The 25,270-nt window shown below is 40.9% G+C and overlaps 1 protein-coding gene and 1 non-coding gene across 2 annotated transcripts in view; one reads left to right on the forward strand and one right to left on the reverse strand.

Moving 5' to 3' along the window:
• Hasp (Hig-anchoring scaffold protein) overlaps nucleotides 1-25,270 on the forward strand; it is a 1,448,565-nt gene that overhangs the window by 315,322 nt on the left and 1,107,973 nt on the right. The gene's annotated exons all lie outside the window — the stretch shown is intronic.
• LOC136876624 (5S ribosomal RNA) lies at nucleotides 8-126 on the reverse strand. The gene has a single exon (XR_010860653.1). It is a non-coding gene; the product is annotated as a 5S ribosomal RNA (ribosomal RNA).

Below are 25,270 nucleotides of genomic sequence, written 5' to 3' on the forward strand. Positions count from 1 at the left end.
GGAATTGAGCCAACGGCACGTGGTGTTCCCAAGCGGTCACCCATCCAAGTACTGACCACGCCCAATGTTGCTTAACTGCGGTGATCGGACGAGAACCGGTGTATTCAACACGGTATGGCCGTTGGCCCGTGTGTATAGTGGAATAGCAAAAATACTGAAGAAATCGGGTGTAAATACTTAAAGAAAGAAGAGTGTTTATCGCTCTTTGCTAGGACATCTCTGTTATTCCATATGTACTTCACCTTGTTATCCAATTGTTTCTCTTTTTGCTGCAACATCTCAATGATTGCACGTTGTTGGTAGCCATAGGTCCTAAGAACGAATGCCATTAAAAAAGCTGAGACCGGCATTGTTCCCACTTATTTGTGTCAGTCTCCTTGCTTTCATCTTTCCTAATCGACCTTACTGGGTAAACAATTATTTTCTTGCGATTCTGGAGGTATTAGGTTCCCAAGGCCTAGGGAGTCTTTCCTTTGCACATACCGGTAATTCATATCCCTTCCAATGGTCGGACTTCTTCCTAGTTTCCTTCTGATCAGTGTGAGGTTGGATTGTTACGAGTTGTACTTATCCATAAAAGAATCATCACCAAACACGCATCTCAATGACCTAATAAATGCCGAAAAAAGACCTAAAATGACCTAAAATCCTGGAAAGGTGAATTAAAATGAGCGAGAAAATGATTGGAAAATATAAATGAAAACATAGAAATATATGCATTTTCCACATTGCCTTCTAGTTTACTGGGTAAGTAAAAATAATAAGTGCCGTCAATTGATGATAATAAAAATAATAATAGTAAAAATAATAATAGTCTGTTGTGGTTAGTGTGATTTTCTACCACCCCCAGAGGCCCAGGTTCGATTCCCGGCTCTGCCACGAAATTTTAAAAGTGGTACAAGGGCTGGAACATGGTCCATTAACCTCGGGAGGTCAACTGAGTAGAGGGGAAGGGTTCGATTCCCACCTTACCTTTCCTCGAAGTCGTTTTCCGTGGTTTCTAACTTCTCCTCCGGGTAAAAGTCGGGATGGTGCCTAACTTAAGGCCACAGCCACTTCCTTCCCTCTTCCTTGTCTATCCCTTCCAATCTTCCCATCCCCCACAAGGCCCCTGTTCAGCATAGCAGGCGAGGCCGCTTGGGTGATGTAGTAGTCCTCCTGCCCAGTTGTATCCCAAACCAAATGTCTCACGCACCAGGACACTGACCTTGAGGCGGCAGAGGTGGGATCCCTCATTGAGTTCGGTGTAAAACCAACCCTGGAGGGTAAAAGGATTAAATAAATAAATTAATAATAATAATAATAATAATAACAATAATCGTATGGTCTCAGCTGCGTGTGCAAGCATTTTAATTTGGCTTCATCTGGCTTCTTGCTCGTTAATTTCGGCGTTCCTTTTACTCTAGGCCTCCTAGATGGCAGATTAAACCGAATCTGTCTTGGGTGTCTAAGGCTGAGTTCTAATTAATTATGTCGGGTGAACACCAAGTGTGTCACCAGAGATCTTGTACATGCCGACATCGTACAACTTTGTACTTGAGAAAAACTCGGCTTTGGCTCCACTTCACACACATCACACTGTGGTCATAAAACCCACTACTTTATGAATTTGAATTATAAATAACTCTTTTGTTTGTATCTCTTGTTTGCAGATAGCACTACCACTTGGCATTATCTTTTGTGAACAACCTGGTCCCATTAAGGATGCTTGAGTGACGAGATCGTACTCTGATTTAGTCCGCCAGCGAAATCCAAACTTAAGTTATTACATTATAAGACATTCTTTGTGCATCAATACTTGCATCACACAGTAAACATAATCCTTGCGACGAGCGCATCTATCCGGGATTATCGTACATACACAAATTATACGTGTGAATGTGACAAGACAAAAAAAAGGGACTGCTAACGAGCGTCTAGTGATCTGAAGGTAATGAAATGGTTTTCCTTCTGTTATTCTTTGGACTGTATAATGGAAACCCATGGTTCTTTTGAAGCGAAGAGCTGCCACATCATTTGTGGACTCTCCTGGCTGTACGCTGGAGATACTGACGTGGCGAGCAGTTTAGCGTCAACACGGGATCTCTGTCACATCCAATACACACAGCCAGACTGCTCTCGTTTACCAGAGAATCTGGGTCAATATGTACCACAAGGGAGGAGGTTTGCTCCTTCACATATAGCCTTCTTCGTACTATTGGTGATATCATGATCAACGTATTCATCAATATTACCAGGTAATATCAAAGTAAATTTGTCCAGCCACTTTTTGACGCGACTTTATGAAATCAGGCTACATGCAGCACGATCATTAATGTAATTAAATAATGCACCACCATTTGAAATTATAGTTCCGGTACTAAAGACCCAATCCGAACGATTGATGTCACATTTGACTGAAAATGTGCGACTGGACAGTAAACGTGACACTCGGTGGGACTCAGTTAAAAACGTGTAACGGGGGGCTTCAAAAAAAGGTGACGGTTTACATCTACTGTATATGGTTTGCTCTGCGATGTAATAACTCCGAAACCAAAAAACTACAAATGTGGTTAAGATGTTTAAGGATATAAAGTTTCACTCTTTATGTTCGCATAACAATATGGTCCGAATTTCAACGGATTTTTTTATTTCAACTTGGAATTATTTTTGAAAGATTGGTGATTTAATAATTGTAAAATGGGTGGAAATATCCACACATTTTCTTACATTGGAAGTAAGCTTATGCGCTAAATCAAAATCACAGGAAATGCAGTCGTTTCTCGCTTTACGGAAAACTGGTTTTTCGGTTTTAATTGTTTATTTCTCTCAAAAACGAAGTAAGTCGAGCAATTTTCGGTGTAATAAAGGCACATTAGCCTCATAAGAATTATCTGTGTCAATGCGAGGTAAAGAAAATGGTAAGGAAACAAAAACAAAAACAAACAAACAAGCAAACAAGCAAACAAACAAACAAACAAACAAACAAACAAAACTGCTCTCTCTCGCACGTTCTGCAGCGGATCTCTTACTCGATTCCTCAGATGTCCTTATCGCGTTCGCGGTAGTTTCTGATCCACTTAGATTGAACATATTTAGACTTTTCACAAATATCGCTCTTTTTTCAACTTTTCAACTAACCTGGTTACGAAATAATGGTGATCGATTGTATATATAGATCATTACATCTTAAGGAAACAGTATTGCTCTTAGGACAACACGGTGTCCATATCGTAAAGCTCTCCTCAACAGCATCACGGGAAAACGGCGGCAAATACATTTGTGAAACTCAGTATTTGAGTTCAAGATAAGTATGCACTGATTAAAAAACATACGCAGCACAAAAATAGACGACTTGTCTTCAACAGTGATAAGCTGCCAGAGATTGCATTTATCGGAGCGATACAAAAAGAAATGGAAGGAAGGCAACAAAGCATTGGCTGTTGCGGCCAATGTGCTTCCTCCCTGCGAATGTATACAGTATATGAAATAGAAAATCTTAAGTAGTTACTTTAATAACGAACGGGCAAAAAATGCTTCATCGCTTTTATTTCTTTCATAATACAATCTATATCTATAATATTATAAAAGGAAGTATTTGTCTATCTGTGTGTCTGTGTGTGTGTGTGTGTGTGTGTGTCTGTGCGCGATGCCCAGCAAAATCTACAGCACGTAGAGATCTGAAATTTTGTACATAGGTAGATGGAAAGGGGTCCGAATGCACCTCGAAGCCGGAATTTTCATTTTCACTTTCGTTGGTGAGTTATGAACGAAAGACCATCGGAAAACGTGCATTGGGATATGACAATCCAACGTGCTGTCACCAAGATTAAATGCATAGAGTCGCTGTCGCTAGGCAACGTACATAAGATAGGTAGAGAACACATTATTCAAGGAGCCATTTTACGTCCAGGACGTAGGAAGCTGTTTTTGGTCTTATATGGTGTGAAGGCATATGACGGTGTTGATGATGATTCGTCCGTCGGATCGGGACGTAAAGTCTTGAGCTATTCGAGAGGAGTGGGCTATGTGCCGGCGCCGGGTTTCATCCTCTTCATTCTTGCTATCATATATCATGTCATTCATTTCTTTTAACAAGCAACTTTTACAAGAATTACCCGATGTTCTACTCAGTTACAAGTCTACCGACTACACGGCAGAGCTTCGAAATACTTGGAGTCACCTGGAGTACCCTCGAACATCTTAGAGCGGACGATTGTGGCACCAATTATCCTTCGTAAGAATAAGAATCCTGCCCTCTGCAATGAACACGACTCCGAAACTGATGACTAATATTATTGAAGCCATTCTCATGATTGGGCATGCCGCGAGCGAGGTAATATTCATTCCTCGGATTCGAATAATTTCTTCAGATACAGTATACAGTTTAAGTTTAGATCCCTGCAGTGTTCAAAATAAAATTTCTCTATGTAATAATAAAGCAAGCATAATCTTCTTCTTCTTACTATATACAAAAATGGATGTATGCATGTATGTGTGTGTGTGTAAATGACACATCTCCTCCTAAACCACTGGAGCAATTTCATCCAAACTTGGTACACTTATGACACTATCTGGAGACGAGCACTGTGGGGGTAAGCCATCCGTAGCTCCCTTAGGGGTGGGGGTCAGGGGGGGGGGGCAAGGTATAAAAATAATCGAAAAAAGTGCCGAATCCACAGTATTCGGGGTCGCTGAGATGAACAGTGACACTCCCCATTTTTCAAATGTCAAAGTTCAGCTCCCTTTCGCATGGGGGCGAGGGGGGAGTGATATAAAAAATTAAACGAAAATAATGTCTAATACATAGTTAGTATCAGGAGACAAAAAACGTGGGGGTAAGAAAGCACAGTAACCCTTAGGGGCGGGAGGGGGCGAGGGGGGTCAGATAAACAAATTACCGAAAATACATTCGAATCCATACTTTTGGGAGTCGCTGAAATGAATAGTGACACTGCGGATTTTTTAAAAGTTCAAGGTCAACCCCCATTGGGGTGGGGGCGAAAATAGTGTCGAATACATAGTTTTCGGGGTCGCCGTGGTGAATTGTACACTCCGGATTTTTTGTATCAGGAGACAAACCACGTGTGGGTGAGACAGCGGGGGTCGCTGAAGTGAATTGTATACTCTGGATTTTTAGTATCAGGAGACAAACAACGTGGGGGAAGGAAAACACAGGAACCCTTAGGGGCGGGGAGGGGGCGAGGGGGTTCAGATAAACAAATTAACGAAAATGCTATCGAATCCATACATTTGGGGGTCGCTGAGATGAATAGTGACACTCCGGATTTTTTTTTTAAAGTTCAAGTTCAACCCCCATTGGGCCTAGGGGCAGGGGGGGGGGGGCGAGGGGGCTGAGATATAAAAATCATCGAAAATAGTGTCGAATCCATACTTTTCGGGGTCACTGAGATGAACAGTGACACTTCGAAATTTTTTAAAGTCAAAGTTCAGCCCGCTTCGTGGTGGGGGCGATGAGAGAGTGATATATAGAAATAATAATGTTATGTAGAAATAATAGTGTCGAATACATAGTCGCTGAGGTGAATAGTGACACTCCAAATTTTTAATATCAGGAGACAAACCGCATGGGGGTAAAACACCCCAGGAACCCTTAGGGGCGGGGGGGGGGGCAAGGGGACTGAGATATAAAAATAATCGAAAGTAGTGTCGAATCCATACTTTTCGGAGTCGCTGAGATGAATAATAACATTCCGATTTTTTAAAACTCCAAGTAGCCCCCTTCAGGGTGGGGGAAGAGTTGTGAGATATAATAGTAATCGAATGTACTGCCGAATCCATAGTTTTCCGGGTCGCTGAGATGAATAGTAACATTCCGGATGTTTAAAGTCTAACTTCAGCCCCCTTTGGCATAGGGAGTGAGAAAGGGTGAAAAAATAAATTGTCAGAAATGACCGAGATTATGGACGTGTGTATGTTCCAGACGTAAATTATGTGAGACCATTCTAGGCATCTTAGAAATTTAAAACTTGGTACCAGAAAACCTGATGACTTCAGGATCCCTAGAAAAATCTCATATTCTCATAATTCTCTGAGGGGTACATGCTGGGAGTTTCAAACCTGCATAAGAACACAGTGGGTGACATTTATCCAGAACCTACAGGTTTCATGGGGTTAAAGGTTTCCTTAAAGTCCTGATTTTTAACCCACTCCCCCATATCAAGATCGCAGCACAATCTCCCAGACAAGTTAGAAATTTGAAATTTTGCAAAATTATAGCTTTTATCATGTAACCGACGGAAAATTTACGAGATGTTTAAAAATTTTATTTTTTACCCCCCAAAAATATCAAAATATGGAGGCAATTTTAATGACGGTGCAGTCCTTCCTTTCGATGTATTTCATGGCTAAACGGTAAGTCGTATCACAAAATGGATTGCACAATCTCCGTTCAATTTGGAGTGATCTACAACTTCGGTCCTATGACCTTTTGTCGTATCTCTATCCCTTATACATTAAATTTTTCTCTATTTCTGGATTTACCTAAATTTTGCACTTTGTACACGTACAATTGATGGTTTGATTCACTTATAGGAAAGATGGGATCATCAAATTCTACACGAATATTGGTCCACCCAGTAGCCATATGTGAACCAAATTCTATGTTTGAAGCTGTCGCATAAGTATCTGAAAAGTAATGCACTGTGTGAAAATCTTACATAAATTTCACCCTATTCAACGTTTCTAAAACATAATGAATTGTGGTAGACAAGTGCACCTGTCGTTATCATAAAACTCCACAATTCGCACTTTACATTGGAAACATCGTCTGCGGACCTCCCTATGCTTTTTCTCGGATTACGCCAATTTGCATGCAATTTTAAAATTATTATTAAGTTCATGTACAGTAATTTACTTCGATATCCGTATACAATCTGGAATACCGTAGCGAAGCACGGGTACAATTGCTAGTATAAAATAAATTACAATATTCCTTAATCACGAGGAATTATCCACCTCTGTGGTGTAGTGGTTAGTGTGATTAGCTGCCACCCACGGAGGCCCGGGTTCGATTCCCGGCTCTGCCACGAAATTTGAAAAGTTATACGAGGGCTGTAACGGGGTCCACTCAGCCTCGGGAGGTCAACTGAGTAGAGGTAGGTTCGATTCCCACCACAGCCACCCTGAAGGTGGTTTTCCGTGGTCTCCCACGTCTCCTCCAGGCAAATGCCGGGATGGTACCTAACTTAAGGCCACGGCCTCTTCCTTCCCTCTTCCTTGTCTATCCCTTCCAATCTTCCCATCTCCCACAAGGCCCCTGTTCAGCATAGCAGGTGAGGCCGCCTGGGCGAGGTACTGGTCACCCTCCCCAGTTGTATCTCCCGACCCAGAACACGCTCCAGAACACTGCCCTTTAGGCGGTAGATGTGGGATCTCTCGCTGAGTCCGAGGAAATACCAACCGTGGAGTGTAAACACATTAAGAAAAATATATTCTACTTCACAAGCGTAGGAATGCCATTTGCAACACTCTAGCGCCACGGATTCGCCAGCTATATTAAGTTTACTGTGTCGCGACAAACTTGATATCAACACAAAATGGCGGACGGCCCCTTCACTTGCTGCAACTAATTTCAAAGGATATGTATCTTTCATTTTTTTTAATAGAGTGTTAACGATTCAGATAGGTAGTTCCATGATTATTAATCCGAACTTATTATACACTCCCGTGTGACGGATAAAATTTTACGAGCCACACAGTACATGAAGACGTTTTCCATGTTAGAAAAGACCGAAAATTATTGTGGGAGCTTTGTTTAAATACCTTGTTTTTGAATATGGATCCTTTTACCATAAGTGTTCCATTAATGAGCTGCATGAATTATTTTTTGTTTGCGTTTAGTGACGAAAAACTTTAACCTTAAAATTTCAATTTGCGTTCAGTGTCTTAGATTTGCCAACAGTTCTTAATTGGAACTAATACCTTAACACTCTTTTGTGATGTGGTTTGTTATAATAGAATATACTGTATATACGAATATTTTGCGATTACTACGCTAAGCTTTTAACATTCGAAGACCGATCATTACTTCCTATACTTGGACGACTGTAAGTCGGAAATGTTTTGAGCCAGAGGCACGCCGGAAGCCTGTGGTAACTGGACATTGAGGGCCCACGGAAAATAAACGGCGGTTGGTAGGCTACCCGAGGATGTTGATGGGGGTGGAAGGATTGCCTTTGGTTGTAGGGCTGTTTTGTCATCTGTTATGTAAAATAAGAAGGGGCGGCCTGACCGAGGCGGTAAAGGCGTGCTCGGTTCGCCCGGAAGGACGTGGGTTCGAATCCCCGTCAGGAAGTCGCAAATTTTAAGAAACGAGATTTCCACTTCCGGAGGTGCATATGGCCCTGAGGTTCACTCAGCCTACACCAGAAATGAGTACCAGGTTAATTCCTGGGGGCAAAGGCGGCCGGGCGTAGAGCCAACCACTCTACCCCATCACGTGCCGAGGGTAACAATGGTGGAAACCTTTACCTTCCACTCCTCCAAGGGCCTTCATGACTTGTACGGAGGTGAATTTGCTTTGCTTATGTAAAATAAGAAAAACATGCATCACTTGTATATGTGTTGGATTGACTGTGAAGTTGAATAGGTGATAGAGAGAATGTACTACCGAGCATAAAAATACGGGGATATTTATCAATAAATAATAGCCGTCTATTGCATGGGAGGGTTAATAAGTTGTAATCCTGGAACTATGGTTCCTAGTTTGAATTTCATAATACTTCGTTGCTGTATTAAATGAGAAAGTATAGATAGTTTTGTAGTATTGGACACTTCACTAACGACAAAACGTCAACCATATATTTGTAGTGTGAAAGAGAGATATTTTAATAAAGTTTACTTCATTTGACAATGTGTCTTATAACGAGTCGGCCCCGCGGTGTAGGGGCAGCGTGCCTGCCTGTTACTCGGAGGCCCCGGGCTCGATTATCGTCCAGAACAAGGATCTGAGGTCTGGTTTGAAGTCTTAGGTCCACTGAGATAACGTGATTACAGTTTTGGAGCTCTCTGACGGTGAGATAGCGGCCCCGGTCTAGAAAGCCATTAATAACGGCCGTGTGGATTCGTCGTACTGACAGCACGACACCTTGTAATCTGCAGGCATTCGAGATGAGCAGCGGTCGCTTGGTAGGCCATGGCCCTTCGGAACTGTTGCGCCAAGGGTCTTTTTGATTGGTCTTATAACGTGTTCAAAACATTCGTATCATATTCCATTTTGTGTGTCTCCATAGCTAAATGGTTAATGTGCTGGCCTTTGGTCCAAGGGATCCCGAGTTTGATTCCCAGGAGGTTCGGGGATTTTTGGTTCCTGCCGTCTTCATCGTAGCCAGGGCCCCATTCTCACAGATGCACTGGTCGCCTGCCAAGCGTCAACTCGAAAGATCTGCACCAGTCATTTCCGGAGGCCACGCGCCATTAAAAATTGAAAGATTCCATTTAAGGTAGAAAGGAGTATTTTATTTCTACTGATAAGAACCCAACTTCCGAAGTTGAACTCTTCTTGGATTGGTCAATTATGGTCAACAGTTTTCAGCTGAAGGGAAATAGTTCGTGCAGGCTTATTTGCCACTTCCCTTCCGCCTCTTATTGAGCCACGCTTATCGATCGAAGCACTGCATGGGGAAATTGTTCCAAGAAACTTCCTGAACTTTCTTGTTGCTATAGTGAAAAGGTACAAGTGAAAGTAAACAGAAGAACGTACTTTGGCTCACGAATCGTTCGTACTGTCAGCTAAGATTCTAAATAGGAGTGACTGGACTTGGACTGGACCTATTCCATAGAATAAAACATTCCTCGTCAACAGTTAACCTAACTATGTACTCAAAACTCATTTCATGCGAGGATCAGATGTTCATTTTTTCTGTCCTGTTACTACAGTATTGTTTGCAGTCACGCCAGGAAAATGGTAGCCTATGACACTTCGTACGATACCTATAGTTGTTTTCGATCCATCGAGGATGATTTATTATCTGAAAAATTTTCTATTCACTCTTACGGACAACGTAATAATAATAATAATAATAATAATAATAATAATAATAATAATAATAATAATAATAATAATAATAATAATAATAATTAGTTACCGATTTTCAGACCTTCTGAAGTGGTATCAAGTTGGTGGCTTGTCCACCAATTTTGACATTCCAGCCGTGCTGCTATGTGGCAATGGAAGCAGAATTCTACTGGACATGGTCGAGTTAATTTGATTTTAGCGAGTGCGCTATCAGTGATATTTAAATTGCCAACAGCAATAATGAAATGCTTGCGAGAATTTTGACTCTGATTCAAAAATAGACTGCCTCAGCCGGTACTGAACTCGCGAATTTCGGATCATGAATCGAAAACTATTACTGGTCCAGACAATCGTCTCACATTGGGCAAGTTTCTCTCGTGCTTGGTATAACACTTGTTTCCTGTCCGAAAGGGTTGCCTAGCCGAGGAGTAAAGGCGTCCTTGGTTCGCCCAGAAGGACCCAGAAGGACTTCGGTCTCATTCTCCGCCAGAAAATGACAAATTTAGAACAAAGTTTTCAACTTCTGGAGAGGCATAAGGCTAAGGTTAAGTTACAAGGAGATTCCCATCTTCCAATACTTGTCAATTTCATATAATGGTTTATTGTTTACATGACATAATCCGGCTTATTATCTAGGTGTATAGTAAATAGAAATTGTTTCGTTCCGATTATGGAACCTCTTGAGCTAAAAGATTTGACAAAATGGCAAGACAATTAAAACACGTAATAATTGTGGTGATAAAATAAAATGTTCATTCATGTTGGGTTAAAATTTCCAACAAATCAGTGTCAAAGTGACGACGTAAAATCGGCGTGAGGGGTCTTCTTTATGCTGGAGACGTGTATGCTAATCTTGAAGATAAAATCAGAGGTATACAAGATTTTCTTAAAATATAGTTGTCGGGGGAACTCTTAAGAAATGACCGTAGTTAAAGTTGAGTTGCAGTTAGACTGTAAAAATGAGTCTGAAACAAGAAGAAAATAAGTAAAGAGGCAGATATTTTAAAGGAGAAAACCTTATAAGAATGTATGTTAGCGAGGATAAAAGGATAATAGAGCTGTTTACCTTATAGTCGATCATGTCGTATTTAGCGTCCTCCCTTACGCCGTGTCGTCAAATGACCGAGTTCTGTGTGCGTGTGTGAGGCGTTTGCGGTGGGCGAGGAGAAGAAGAAGGAGAGGTAGGGGAAGTGGGTGAAGCAGGGAAAGTGTTGTGTAGGGTGTAGAAATTGACAAGTATTGGGAGGTGGGAATCACCTTATAACTTAACCTTAGTTGTGTTGAGCGAATACGGGACAAAATATGAGATTTATAAGCTGAGGCATAAGGCTCTGTGATTCACTCAGCCTACCCCAAAAATGAGAAACCGGTTATTTTCTTTGGGGGCGGGGGTAAAATCACTCCATTCCTCTGTGCTCGAAGTTACGGAAGGTAAGGGGCCTATATTTAGTCCACTTAGCAGATCTGCACTTGTAGAAATTCAGGAATATTATGGACAAGGCTAGAAACTGGTATATATAATTCCTGAATACATTCTATACTTACTGACGAGTTACAATAAAACGGCTATAACGTAAGGTAGTCCATATTTGACATAAACACTGCAAAAAGTAAACTACCAAACATGTGTTCGTAATATCGTCCTCCGCCAAATTTATGAAAAGTAGAATTAATTTGAATATATTTTTCCTTTTTAAACCGAGCTCGATAGCTGCAGTCGCTTAAGTGCGGCCATTATCCAGTATTCGGGAGATAGTAGGTTCGAACCCCACTGTCGGCAACCCTGAAAATGGTTTTCCGTGGTTTCGCATTTTCACACCAGGCAAATGCTGGGGCTGTACCTTAATTAAGGCCACGGCCGCTTCCTTCCAACTCCTAGCCTTTCCTTGTTTCATCGTCGCCATAAGACCTACCTGTGTCGGTGCGACGTAAAGCAACTACCAAAAAAATCCTTTTTAACCTTACCAAACACTTTCCCTATAATGAATTACTTGAAGGCATTTATGAAAATGTTTTCTAGGTATTCTTTTTAACATGGTTTTTCAGCGTTGCTCGCGGGATGTTAAACGCTTTACATGCTCGTTTGTAACCCATTATCTTGTCCTTCACTGCCTTCATAGTCTTTTCCGTAGCCGACTTATCCCACTGTTTGCGTTTTCCCATCTAAAAATAATAATAAACTTCATAAATAGAGAATAAAATGAAGGGGGATGAAATTTCGAACATTCCCTGATTTATTACAATGGCCGCCACAGTAACTCACGCCAACCACCTCACTGTAGCGATTACACGCCAGGAAGTACACCACACGACTGAAATGCAGTCCAGTATTTCATACACATGTCAGTGCTCACTCTAGGAATAACAGGCTCTTAATTTGAATGCGCCAACGGCCGTAGCCGTGTTGAAAGACCGGATCCCGTGAGATCTCCGAAGTTAAGCAACATTGGGCGTGGTCAGGAGTTGGATGGGTTGCCACGCGCTGTTGGTGGGGGGTAAGGGAATGGAGGAGCGGAAAGAAACTGGCCACCCTACCGCACGTAAACTCCGGCTCAGGAACACCTCTGCGGAGGTTCGGACCTGCCTTCGGGCAGAATAACCCTTACCTCACCTAATTTGAATGCTGCATTAACTCAGCTTAGCATGAAAACTGAATCCTCCTTGTACACGGAAACTAAATGTGGTGTTCATAACCAACTCTCACAACAAGAGATTGGAATGAGACTACGCGTGTGCGCGTGACTGAACATTAGGTACCAATCGTGTAAACTGAAAATCCCCTGGGAGACGAAATTACGCCCCCCCGCCCACCTTACCTCATGACGTATAGGGCGAGGACTTTGAATTTTATTTTTTCAACTTGGAAGGTTGATGGCATCTACACCGAATCTCAAATTACAGGTCTCTGAAAGAGGAGAAAGTTATAGCAATCTCATGAACTTCCTCTGGCATATTCTATAGGTATTACGAGCGATAACGGAGAAGGGCTACATCCTAATATATTACGACAAAGATAAGAAGCTACCCTGTAGATAAACAGCGTATGGAGAGTTCCCTGCCACGGCACGTTTGGGCTAATTGCCCACTGTCGACCCGGTACGCGTTAAACACCACTCTACTGCCGCCTCTACCCAGAGCAAATTACACCGCTCTGTGTTGGAGCCTCCAATGAGGCCGTAATTATCATCGTAGTGGTTTACAAAATAACAAACTCTACTCTTTATGGTGCTGTGTGCATAAACCGCAGGTGTCCAGCCTGTACTTGACCAACCATAGCATTCATTGATGATGTCAAAATGTTAACCACAGTGTAAATTATTTTGAGGTATAGTTAATCGTGACAATATATACTCCTCTGATTGGAAATCTCAAATGTTCCAGTGAAGAGTTAAAATCCAAAAGAGCAGGATACAATTTCTCCTAATGTTTCCTCCGACCCCTTTGAGATCTTGTTCGTCATGGCTTCTCAGAAGGTCATAATAAGTGATTCCTGTGAGAAGGGGTGGTAGAGTTCATCCTGGGTATCCCTTGCCTGTCGTAAGAGGGGACTAAAAGGGGTAATCCCAGCGGGTCTAAACTTAAAAGAGTGAGCTGGTGACCATGATTTTCTAACTGAGTCTGGCATTGCTCTCATCACTGCCTTCGTGATGTACAGGCCGTACCGTAGCTCGGATGACGGCGCGCAAAGAGGCGAACAGTTTCTTCCGTCCGACCGGCACAATGGAAACATACGATACGTCTGTGCCTTGTAGTTAAGAAATATTCTCAAATGTTGCATTAATGGAACAGGTGAGATCATTAACACCTGTAATCGTTTGATATCTCGCAACTGAGGTCTAGGTAATTTTAGGAGAAATAAACTTAAAATGTGATCAAAGTAGTCAAATCATAACGATTGTATTACTCGTCTACATACCCAACAAGTCATCATGGAGAGAACGAATGTACACAAATAATAATAATAATAATAATAATAATAATAATAATAATAATAATAATAATAATAATAATAATAATAATAATAATAAGGCTGTGTCGCCATACCTCTAGATGATCATACATATATCACGCCTTTCGTGGGTTTCTTTCCTTGGAACTTCTGGCACTATTTTTCACGGAATTAAGCTGCATTGCTTATAATATACTGCGCCCATAAGGCGATGAAAAGGGCACAATACCCATGTTACTTTTAATATTGTATTTTATCAACAGTAAAACGCACTGCCATAAATTTACATAAAAAGAAAGTCAAAGCAGAATTCACCCTCAACTCGGGAAAATTAATGAAACATACTCCTGTATGTCTACGTAATAGTTACATTTTCGATTAGGATTTTCGGCTTCCACTAATTAGTCTTGCCCTCAATCGAAAGAAATGAGAATATTGATCACTAGTGTGTATAGTCACTTGCACAGTTGGATATTCGTCATGATACGCACAATCTTTTGGAAATGTGGCAATTTATTTCAATTATTAACATTATATTTCCACAAAATGTGCTATACGGTAACGATTCAATTAGTACATTCCACGAGAAATATTATGTTCCTTGAATTTTCATTACTCACCACATAAAAATAACATACTTAACCTAAACTCATTATCTCAGTAAGCTCGGTTTCTCTAAATTCTGATGTGATAAATTTAGAGAACAAGCATGCAATATACTTTAAAATAAACGTCTGTCTTTCAACGGTCACAATTATAAAAAGAATATTATCAATAACTATGTATTACTTTCACAAGTAGAATTTATGACATTCATTTAGACCGCCCTAATTGATCAGTTGATGAAATTGGCACGGTTCCTACAGTACGGCCTGTACATCGCAAAGGTAGTCTTATCACTTACTTGTGCCAGTTTTCTAAATTTCATCTTGACCCATCTTGGTCAAATTTTGTTCTTTTCCGGCCCCGACGATATTAAGTTTGCGAGGCCAAGGTAGTGTTTCATTTTTCGCTTTTCGTGGTCCTTCCTCTTCTTTTGACGATACCTTCCTTCTTCAAAGTGTCGGAGCTCTTCTTCGTCCCTTCTGATTAGTGTTAATGTGGGATGGTTGCTCAGGTATACTCCCTCTTAAAACAATAAACACCACCACTAACACGACTGCTTTTCGATTTTCTCCCTTATTAGTGCTAAGAAAGGATGATTACCAAGTTACTTCCTCTTAATACAATAATCACCACCGTCACAACCACTATTCGCTTTTCTCTCGCATTTATTTCAAGAGAGCATGGTTGCTTAGTTGTATTTAAAACAATAATCACGATCACCACAACAACCCTTTCCTATCTGACCTCCCTTGGTTAAGCCTTGTTACCTTTTAAAACTCACGGTATCATCACGTCACGCACATACATACATATCACACATTCCAGTCAGCAAAAACTCGTGTGTACAATATTGTGATACAAATACGTCTTCTTTTAAGTATTGTTGAAATTGATCTTATGATTCGTCAAAGATCAATCACGAACGGTTGCATATGTTAATGGTAGCCAAGAATGTGCTTTTTTTTTTTTGCCTTACTCACAATGACATGTGTAAATTTGTTAACTAAACTTATATCTATTGAAAATGTTATACTACGTAGCTGCCATTTCAAATCACAGAAAGTAGTGGTCTGGTTAGTGTTTCTACCTTGGCTAGAGTCACTGAACTTTCCCTGCTTATTGTAATGACTAATGATGTATCACAATCTTGTAACATACAGTAGTTCTACTAAATTAGATTATTAAATTGTAAAGGGCGGACCTGTTAAAAATACACTGACTGACAGAGCAAATGCAACATCAAGAAGGAGTGGTTCGAAAGGGATGAAAGTTGGGGAAAAAACAGAGACGGCACGGAAGAATAATTGATGTTTATTTCAAACCGATATGCAGGTTACACAATGCGCACGGCATCGACTCAGTAGGATGTAGGACCACCGCGAGCGGCGATGCACGCAGAAACACGTCGAGGTACAGAGTCAATATGAGTGCGGATGGTGTCCTGAGGGATGGTTCTCCATTCTCTGTCAACCATTTGCCACAGTTGGTCGTCCGTACGAGGCTGGGACAGAGTTTGCAAACGGCGTCCAATGAGATCCCACACGTGTTCGATTGGTGAGAGATCCGGAGAGTACGCTGGCCACGGAAGCATCTGTACACCTCGTAGAGCCTGTTGGGAGATGTGAGCAGTGTGTGGGCGGGCATTATCCTGCTGAAACAGAGCATTGGGCAGCCCCTGAAGGTACGGGAGTGCCACCGGCCGCAGCACATGCTGCACGTAGCGGTGGGCATTTAACGTGCCTTGAATACGCACTAGAGGTGACGTGGAATCATACGCAATAGCGCCCCAAACCATGATGCCGCGTTGTCTAGCGGTAGGGCGCTCCACAGTTACTGCCGGATTTGACCTTTCTCCACGCCGACGCCACACTCGTCTGCGGTGACTATCACTGACAGAACAGAAGCGTGACTCATCGGAGAACACGACGTTCCGCCATTCCCTCATCCAAGTCGCTCTAGCTCGGCACCATGCCAGGCGTGCACGTCTATGCTGTGGAGTCAATGGTAGTCTTCTGAGCGGACGCCGGGAGTGTAGGCCTCCTTCAACCAATCGACGGGAAATTGTTCTGGTCGATATTGGAACAGCCAGGGTGTCTTGCACATGCTGAAGAATGGCGGTTGACGTGGCGTGCGGGGCTGCCACCGCTTGGCGGCGGATGCGCCGATCCTCGCGTGCTGACGTCACTCGGGCTGCGCCTGGACCCCTCGCACGTGCCACATGTCCCTGCGCCAACCATCTTCGCCACAGGCGCTGCACCGTGGACACATCCCTATGGGTATCGGCTGCGATTTGACGAAGCGACCAACCTGCCCTTCTCAGCCCGATCACCATACCCCTCGTAAAGTCGTCTGTCTGCTGGAAATGCCTCCGTTGACGGCGGCCTGGCATTCTTAGCTATACACGTGTCCTGTGGCACACGACAACACGTTCTACAATGACTGTCGGCTGAGAAATCACGATACGAAGTGGGCCATTCGCCAACGCCGTGTCCGATTTATCGTTGGCTACGTGCGCAGCACAGCGGCGCATTTTACATCATGAGCATACCTCAGTGACGTCAGTCTACCCTGCAATTGGCATAAAGTTCTGACCACTCCTTCTTGGTGTTGCATTTGCTCTGTCAGTCAGTGTATATTCTGCATTATTATAATATTGAAAATATATGGCTACTTGGTTGAATGGCCAGTATACAGTGCTTGGGTTCGGTTCCCGGCCGCGTTGTCATTTGTAAATGCGTATGTTTAATTCTTCTGGCTCGGAGACTGGGTGTTTATGTTCATTTTACTACGAATCTCTTCATCTATGTACATCACATCACATTTATTTATCTATTTATTTATTTTCTCTCCAGATAAGGTTGTAGTCAGGAAGTGCAACCTGACGTGAAACTAGACCGAATTAATAATTATTTCTGACCCTAATAAATTGGCAAAAGGCCAGGAGGAAGGAGAAAAATAAGGCTATAATATTGAAAACAGTTTTAAAACTGGTTATCCCTTGACAAGATTTGTATATGCAACCATACTAACACATCATAAGAGACTGTTGCATACTGGTGGTGAATATCAGGAACTGTATCGTGAAGTGTTTCCTAAATAAAATTCATAGAATTCGAGGACAATACCCATGGATGTACTGTGAGAGTGAATGATGAGAGTTGCAAAACCCTTTCAATATATTCTAAAGCAGGAAAATTAGCAGTTCGGAATTATGTCATAAAAGAATAACGGCTGAATTTACCACCTTACAGTAGCAGCGAGTTGATTATTCATTATCAGTACATGTCCAGCTTCCAAGAATGTAGTCAATAATCCTCCCGTGTGAACCATGTGACCTCGTCATGGTGGGGAGGCTCGTATATTCTAATGAAGCAGGCAGCGGAGCAACCATATCGGAGACCAGACTAATGAATGTTTCCTCGAAAGTAGGGTAGCAGCCTTTCGGAGGTCTGGATGATTGACTAATATGACATTGTAATCATTTTTATCATAGCTTAGCTATGTGGATACTGCTACACGACTGAAAGCAACGGGAAACTACAGCCGTAACTAAGTTCCGAGGTCGGGCAGCTCTCTCTGCATTAATGAATGATGTACTGAAGATATTTTCATTAGGAAGACGAATGCTGATATTCTGCGAGTCGGAGCATGGAATGTTAGAAGTTTGAATCGTTGTGGCAGGTTACAGGATGTGAAAAGGAGAATGGATACTATTACGGTGGATGCAGTTGATATAAGTGAAGTTGGTTGGCAGGAAGAGCAAGATCTTTGGTCAGGCGACTATATTATTATCAACACATAATCAAAGAGGGGAAATGCAGGAGTTGATTTAATAATGAATAAGAAAATAGGGTAACGGGAAAGCTACTATGAAGAGCATAGTGAACGGATTGTTAATGTTAAGATAACGAGCCAATGTCTACTCCAATGGTGCAGGACTATATGCCTGTTAGTTCAGCTGATGATAAAGTAATCAAAAGAATACATGACGAGATAGAAGATGTAATACAATATGCAAAAGAAATGGGAATTTAATTGTGATGGGTTACTAGAATGCAGTGGTAGGCCAAGGAAGAGAAGGTAATGTAGTAATAAAATACGGACTGGGAGAAAGATATGAAAAAGGAAGCCGGCTGGTAGAATTCTACACCGATAACAATTTAGTCCTTGCTGATACATGGTTCAAACACCATAAATGACGGATATAAATGACGGCTATATGCGTGGGCATTGGAAGGTACATGAGATGCAATCTTACTACGAAGAAATAGAAAGAAAGAAAGAAAGAAAGAAAGAAAGAAAGAAAGAAAGAAAGAAAGGAATGCAAAGAGATGGAAATTAACACGTTGAAGGAAAATTAATTGAAGGATTGTTTCAAGGAGCATGGTGCACAAGGACTATATAAAAAGAATGAATCGATGAAGAGTTGACAGTCAAGAAGAATGAAATCGGTAGGGCTGCAGAAGAATAGTTAGATATAAATGAAATATGAAGTAAGAATCAGTGGATTTCTTACTAGACCTGATTGACGAATGTCTAAGGTGAGGAATCCAGAAAATGACGAGAACAGGCTATTAAAGAATAGAAGTAGATAGAATGTACAGGGAAGCAAAGGAAGAATGGCTTACATGCAAGACAAAGCTTGTGTGGTTGTAAGAAAGGTAGATGCTGCGTATTGGAAAATCAAAGAAACCGTTGAAAAATAAAAACTAGTTGTATGAATTATAAGAGCAGAAATGGAAACCACTTCTATGGAAGGAAGGCAAGGCAGAAAGATGGCCTGAACATATTCAACAATTGTATCAAGGGAAAGAAGTAGATGATAAGGTTCTTGAACAAGGACATGCTGATACTTATGAAATGGAAGACCCAATTTCGAGGTCCGTATTCGATAGGACATTGAGAGAACAAGACACATGATATCCTCAAAATTACTGAATGACTAAGGAGAAACCGGCATGGTGAGGTTATTCCGTAAAGTGTGTAAAATGTGTGATGCAGGAGAATGCCATCAGATTTTAGACAGAATGTTGCTAAATCTATCCAAGAAAAGGAAAGAACGCTCTGAGAATAGTGAAAACTACAACACCATTAGTATCTCACGCTTACAAAACCATAAAACGTATTATTTAGTGAAGAATGGAAAGCATGTTGAAGCTGAGTTGGAAGAAGATAAATTTGGATTCAGAATAAAAGTAAGAACACGTTAAGCTATTGTTGCTCTTAGGTGATATAATCAAGAAGGGAAAGTAACGTGCATGACATTCGTAGATCTAAAAAAGGAATTCGACAATGCTGATTGGATCGAAGCTATTTGAAATTCTGAAAGTGATCGGGATGAAATGCACAGAAGGAAGGATTATCTACAGTAAGTCTGCAGTGACAAGAATCGAGGGCCTGGAAAGGAGGAGCAATCTAGAGAGAGTGAGACAAGACTGCAGCTTTCCCCCTTCCTTTTCCGGTTTTTATATAGAGCAGGCAGTAGTAAAAATCAAAAAGAAATTTGGAAAGGAAATCATAATCCAAGGAGAGGAAAACGAAACACTGAAATTCGCTGATGACATTGTTATTTTATCTGAGTCTGCAGAAGATCTGTAGAAATTGTTGAATGGTATGGACACAGACCTCGAGAAGAAGTACAAGTTGAACATAAATTCAAAACAAAAATAATGGAGTACAGTCGAACGAAGTCAGGTGATGCAGGTAATACTAGATTAGGAAATGAAGTCTTAAAGGAAGCAGATGAATGTTGTTATTTGGGTAGTAGGTTTAGTAACGATAGTAATAATAATAATAATAATAATAATAATAATAATAATAATAATAATAATAATAATAATAATAATAATAATATTTATTTTACGTTCCAATAACTACCTTTACGGTTTTCGGAGACGACGAGGTACCGCAATTTAGTCCCGCAGAAGTTCTTTTACGTGCCAGTAAATCTAACGACACGAGGCTGACGTACTATATGAGTACCTTCAAATACCACCGGACTGAGCCAGGACTGAACCTGTGAAGTTGGGGTCAGAAAGCCAGCGCCTCGACTGTCTGAGCCACTCAGCTCGGCAAATGAGAGAACAAATACAGACTAGCACCACAATCAAGAAGGGCCTTTATTAAGAAAGAAATTTTGCTCACTTCAAACAATGATATAGGAATTAGAAATATGTTTTTGAATAATTCTGTCTGGAACATGGCATTGTACGAAATTGAAACATAGACAGTAAGTGACTCAGAAAGGAAGAGAATGGAAGCTTTTGAGATGTGGTGTTACAGAAGTATGCTGAAGGTGAGATGGGTAGATCGAATCGCGAATGACGAGATACTAAATCGAAGTGATGAGAGAAGAACGAACTGGTTCAATTTGACCAGAAGTTATTGAATGACAGAACACATTTTAAGACACCAATGACTTGTTCAACTAGTTTTTGAGTGAAATGTAGGCGGTAGCAATAGTAGGGATGGATCAATTCATGAATATGACAAATAGATCAGAGTATAATGTAGGATGTAATAGTACTGTACGTAGATATGAAAAAGTTAGCACAAAATAGGATGGCATGGTGCACTGCATCAAAACAGTCTATGCACTGCTGTATGCCTTAGTTGACTTATTGTTGTGCTGGGGCAATCAATACAAACTCATAAAATGTTTAACTCTATGCACTCTTTCATCTCCAGGACTCATCGCAGAACATGTTCGATTTACTAGCCTGACATTTCTCAGTATTCAGTAGGACACTCCTGTGGTTGGTCACGGAAGGGGTAATTCACGTTCTGTAGCTGTCAAAGAATGGAATCTGTCATCATCACCATAGGCATTCACTCACTGGGTATACTGATAATCAATCAATCAATCAATCAATCAATCAATCAATCAATCAATCAATCAATCAATCAATCAATCAATCAATCAATCAATCAATCAATCAATCAATCAATCAATCAATCAATCAATCAATCAATCAATCAATCAATCAATCAATCAATCAATCAATCAATCAATCAATCAATCAATCAATCAATCAATCAATCAATCAATCAATCAATCAATCAATCAATCAATCAATCAATCAATCAATCAATCAATCAATCAATCAATCAATCAATCAATCAATCAATCAATCAATCAATCAATCAATCAATCAATCAATCAATCAATCAACACTAATCTACAGTCGCCCAGGTGACAGATTCCCTATCTGTCGTATTCCTAGTCTTTTCTTAAATAATTTCAGAGAATTTAGAAATTTATCAAACATCTTCCTTGGTAAATTATTTCAATGCCTAAATCCTCGTCATATAAACGAATATTTATTTGCCCCAATTTGTTTTCTTGAATTCCAACTTTATCTTCATATTGTACTCTTTACTACTTTTAAAAACACCACTCAAACTAAATCTTCTACTAATGATGTTCCAAACTCTCTCACCACTGACAGCTTGGAACATACTTCTTAGCTGATCAGCTCGTCTCCTTTCTCCCAAGTCTTCCCAGCCCGAAACTTCGCAACAATGCCGTAACTTTACTTCTTTTGTCGCAAATGACACCCAGAAACCACTGGCAGAACTCAACACACGAAGTAAATTTTTTGATAATATTTCAACTCGACACGACGATTTCTTAGTTCCCATTTACACAGATGAATGGCGTTGAGGTTTCTTCGGACTTCGTTCTAAGCTTTCCTCCATTAGAGCTGTGTTTTCTGGTGTTCGAGATCTTTTCGGATAGTTATGGATAGTCACGCCATTTTTCCACTGAGTTTTGCATTGCACACTTTGCTGGAGGTTTAGTCAAAACACTCCCAGTCTTAAACTGGTTTTCCACGAATCGTGCTTTGCATAACATTCAGTAAAGGACACGAACTGTTTTATTGTGAGCACAATTGTGTGTTGCATTCAGCTGGTCACTAAACACGTCTGTTCCTGTCACTCACACAGCGACGTACTCGGGAGATGCGCACGCGCAGACAACAGACATCAACCGATTGGTGCATCGAAATCATGGTTTCCAGCATTTCCTGTGATGGGCAGTTCTCATGTTCATTAACAACGGTCAATTCCGCGTCAGTATTATAAATATTTTCCTGATCAGTTTTATTTTGTCACCCTGTACTAGAGAGGCAGATAAGATCAAACGAGAAAAATATCCTGTTTCGCATTCATCACGAGTGGTTACGAGATCACTGATTCTCTCTAGTAATGTTCTGTCACGCACCCCAGATATGCAATGTCTTCATCAGAGAATTTCATCTCCCAGTGCGATGTTCCCTGGATTACGTCGCTACATGAGCGCATGTGTCTAACAGATATCCCGAGACACAGTTGTAAGAAATATTAAACCAGAGTTTTTCTGAGAGAAGGACGCTTTCTGTGATGGTGAGGATGATGGGTGGTTGTGATTATTATTATTTTAAACGGAAGTGCAACAGAGGAGTGTGTGTTCAAAACGTGCTATTTCCCCTTCAAGAAAAAATATCAGTATTTTTTTGTTTGCTATTGGCTTTACGTCGCACCGACACAGATAGGTCTTATGGCGACGATGGGACAGGAAAGGGCTAGGGCTGAGAAGTAAGCGGTCGTTGCCTTAATTAAGGTACAGCCCCGGCATTTGCCTGGTGTGAAAATGGGAAACCACGGAAAACCATCTTCAGGGCTGCCAACAGTGGGGTTCGAACCCACTATCTCCCGAATACTGGATACTGGCCGCACTTAAGCGACTGCAGCTATCGAGCTCGGTATCTGTATTTCGTCCACATGCATTGAAGTAGTTGAACATTATCAAATGCCATGAGCCATCCAGACTAGGGGAGATGTTATTCCTTAATAGTTGTACCAAACCCGATCATGGGTACGTACCATGAGCCTTTTTATACTTTTCCTTGTGTATTTCTTCAACTTACCTGTGGTGAAAATAGCAGCTTTTTAACAGACACTAACCAGATGATAAAATTGAACGGAGCGGGGTGTTATGTCGGGGCCATGGCCACACGTTTTGACGTACAATATTTACGGTGTGATAGGAAATGTTGAAATGAAATATGGGCAGCCATTAAGATGGTTTTCCGTGGTTTCCCATTTTCACACCAAGCAAATGCCGGGGCTGTACCTTAATTAAGGCCACGGCCACTTCCTTCTAATTCCGAGGCCTTTCCTATCCCATCGTCGCCATAAGACATAACTGTGTCGGTGCGACGTAAAGCAAATAGCAAGAAATTGATACCTCTGCGAGGCTGGAATATGGTACCTTATGGAGCGCAGACTCCTGTATCTTATAAATGATCAGAGCAAAACATGCTCTTTGTGAAATTTGTTCCTGTCAAAGGCAATTACGTTCTTTTCTGTGTAAATCAACCAAACTGTTAACGATTGTATATTTTGTACCTGAGTTTCGGACTTTTAAGTCCTTATTATTGCTAGAACTGACGAGCTCGTTAATATTGTTGTAATTCATTCAGATTTTTTAATCAATGTTTAAATTAGAAAAATGAAATAAATAAAATTTCAAAGTTTGTTGTGTTAATTCCTTGTCGACCCATTCACCCCAGGCGCTTCTTATCCCTCTGCAATTCACGGAAACCCCGGAAAAACATTATTATTATTATTATTATTATTATTATTATTATTATTATTATTATTATTATTATTATTATTATTATTATTATTAAAACAAGAAATTAAATCCGTAGTGAACAGCCCATTAAGGGCTAGGATGACTGCTGTTCAGTCAGATGTCCTCTAGATACCAGAGTGCCATTTGTTCTACTGATGGCATTCTCAGCCCTATTGCTTGGTTTTCTTGACCGGTCCACTGCCTTTCGAATCAGCCATCTCCTCAGTTGGTCTCAGAAGGCCGAATGAACACTATTCCAGACCTCAGTTCAGAATTTAAATCCTTGAACTGACTAGAAATCGAACTTGCAGGCCTGCAGGTAAGAGGCGGGCATACTGCCCCTAAACCATGGACTTATCTGCTAATAATACTGCTCATAATAATAATAATAATAATAATAATAATAACAATAATAATAATAAGAATAATAATAATAATAGCAGTTTTACAGAAGAGAGATAAACCTTGTGAATAGAATAATTGTAAAACATCGACTGTATTCTCGATGTTCTATCCAAGGATATAATTTAAGGACGTAAGTAGAGACTGAAGTAATATTACTATCCTGGGTGCTTCTAATCGGCCACACGAAGATAAAGCGTTGAACCAAGGCTCGTAATTTATTGTTACTCGGACTACGGTGGCAACATTAACTGGTAAGGAAATGAGTCCCTTGCGAGAGAAGTCGAGCGGCCATTACCTCCAGACGTAATGTGTATGAGGCATTCCACATGAAATCGGATAAAAACTGCAAAAATGAACTTGGATTTTTAGGAATTACGGAAATTGTAAAACAGATGTAGGAAAACTTCAAAATGGATATTATTACCCAAATTTTAATAGCGCTCACACAGAAAGACACTGAACGTATTATATAATATTAATTTTGTGACTGCGCCTTACGCGGAGTAGTGATGGGACATTCGATTCATTTTACTGAACCGATTCATTTGATTCCGTTCACGTCACTGAATCGATACAGTGATCCGATTCATTGCATCTGTGTAGTATGTACTGGTAAGACAGCAGCAACAGCATTCAGTGCTCGCTGCTGCCATCTGGACCTCATACTATGAAC

Source organism: Anabrus simplex, chromosome 6 (assembly GCF_040414725.1).
Source record: "Anabrus simplex isolate iqAnaSimp1 chromosome 6, ASM4041472v1, whole genome shotgun sequence".
In the NCBI taxonomy this organism is placed as follows: domain Eukaryota; kingdom Metazoa; phylum Arthropoda; class Insecta; order Orthoptera; family Tettigoniidae; genus Anabrus; species Anabrus simplex.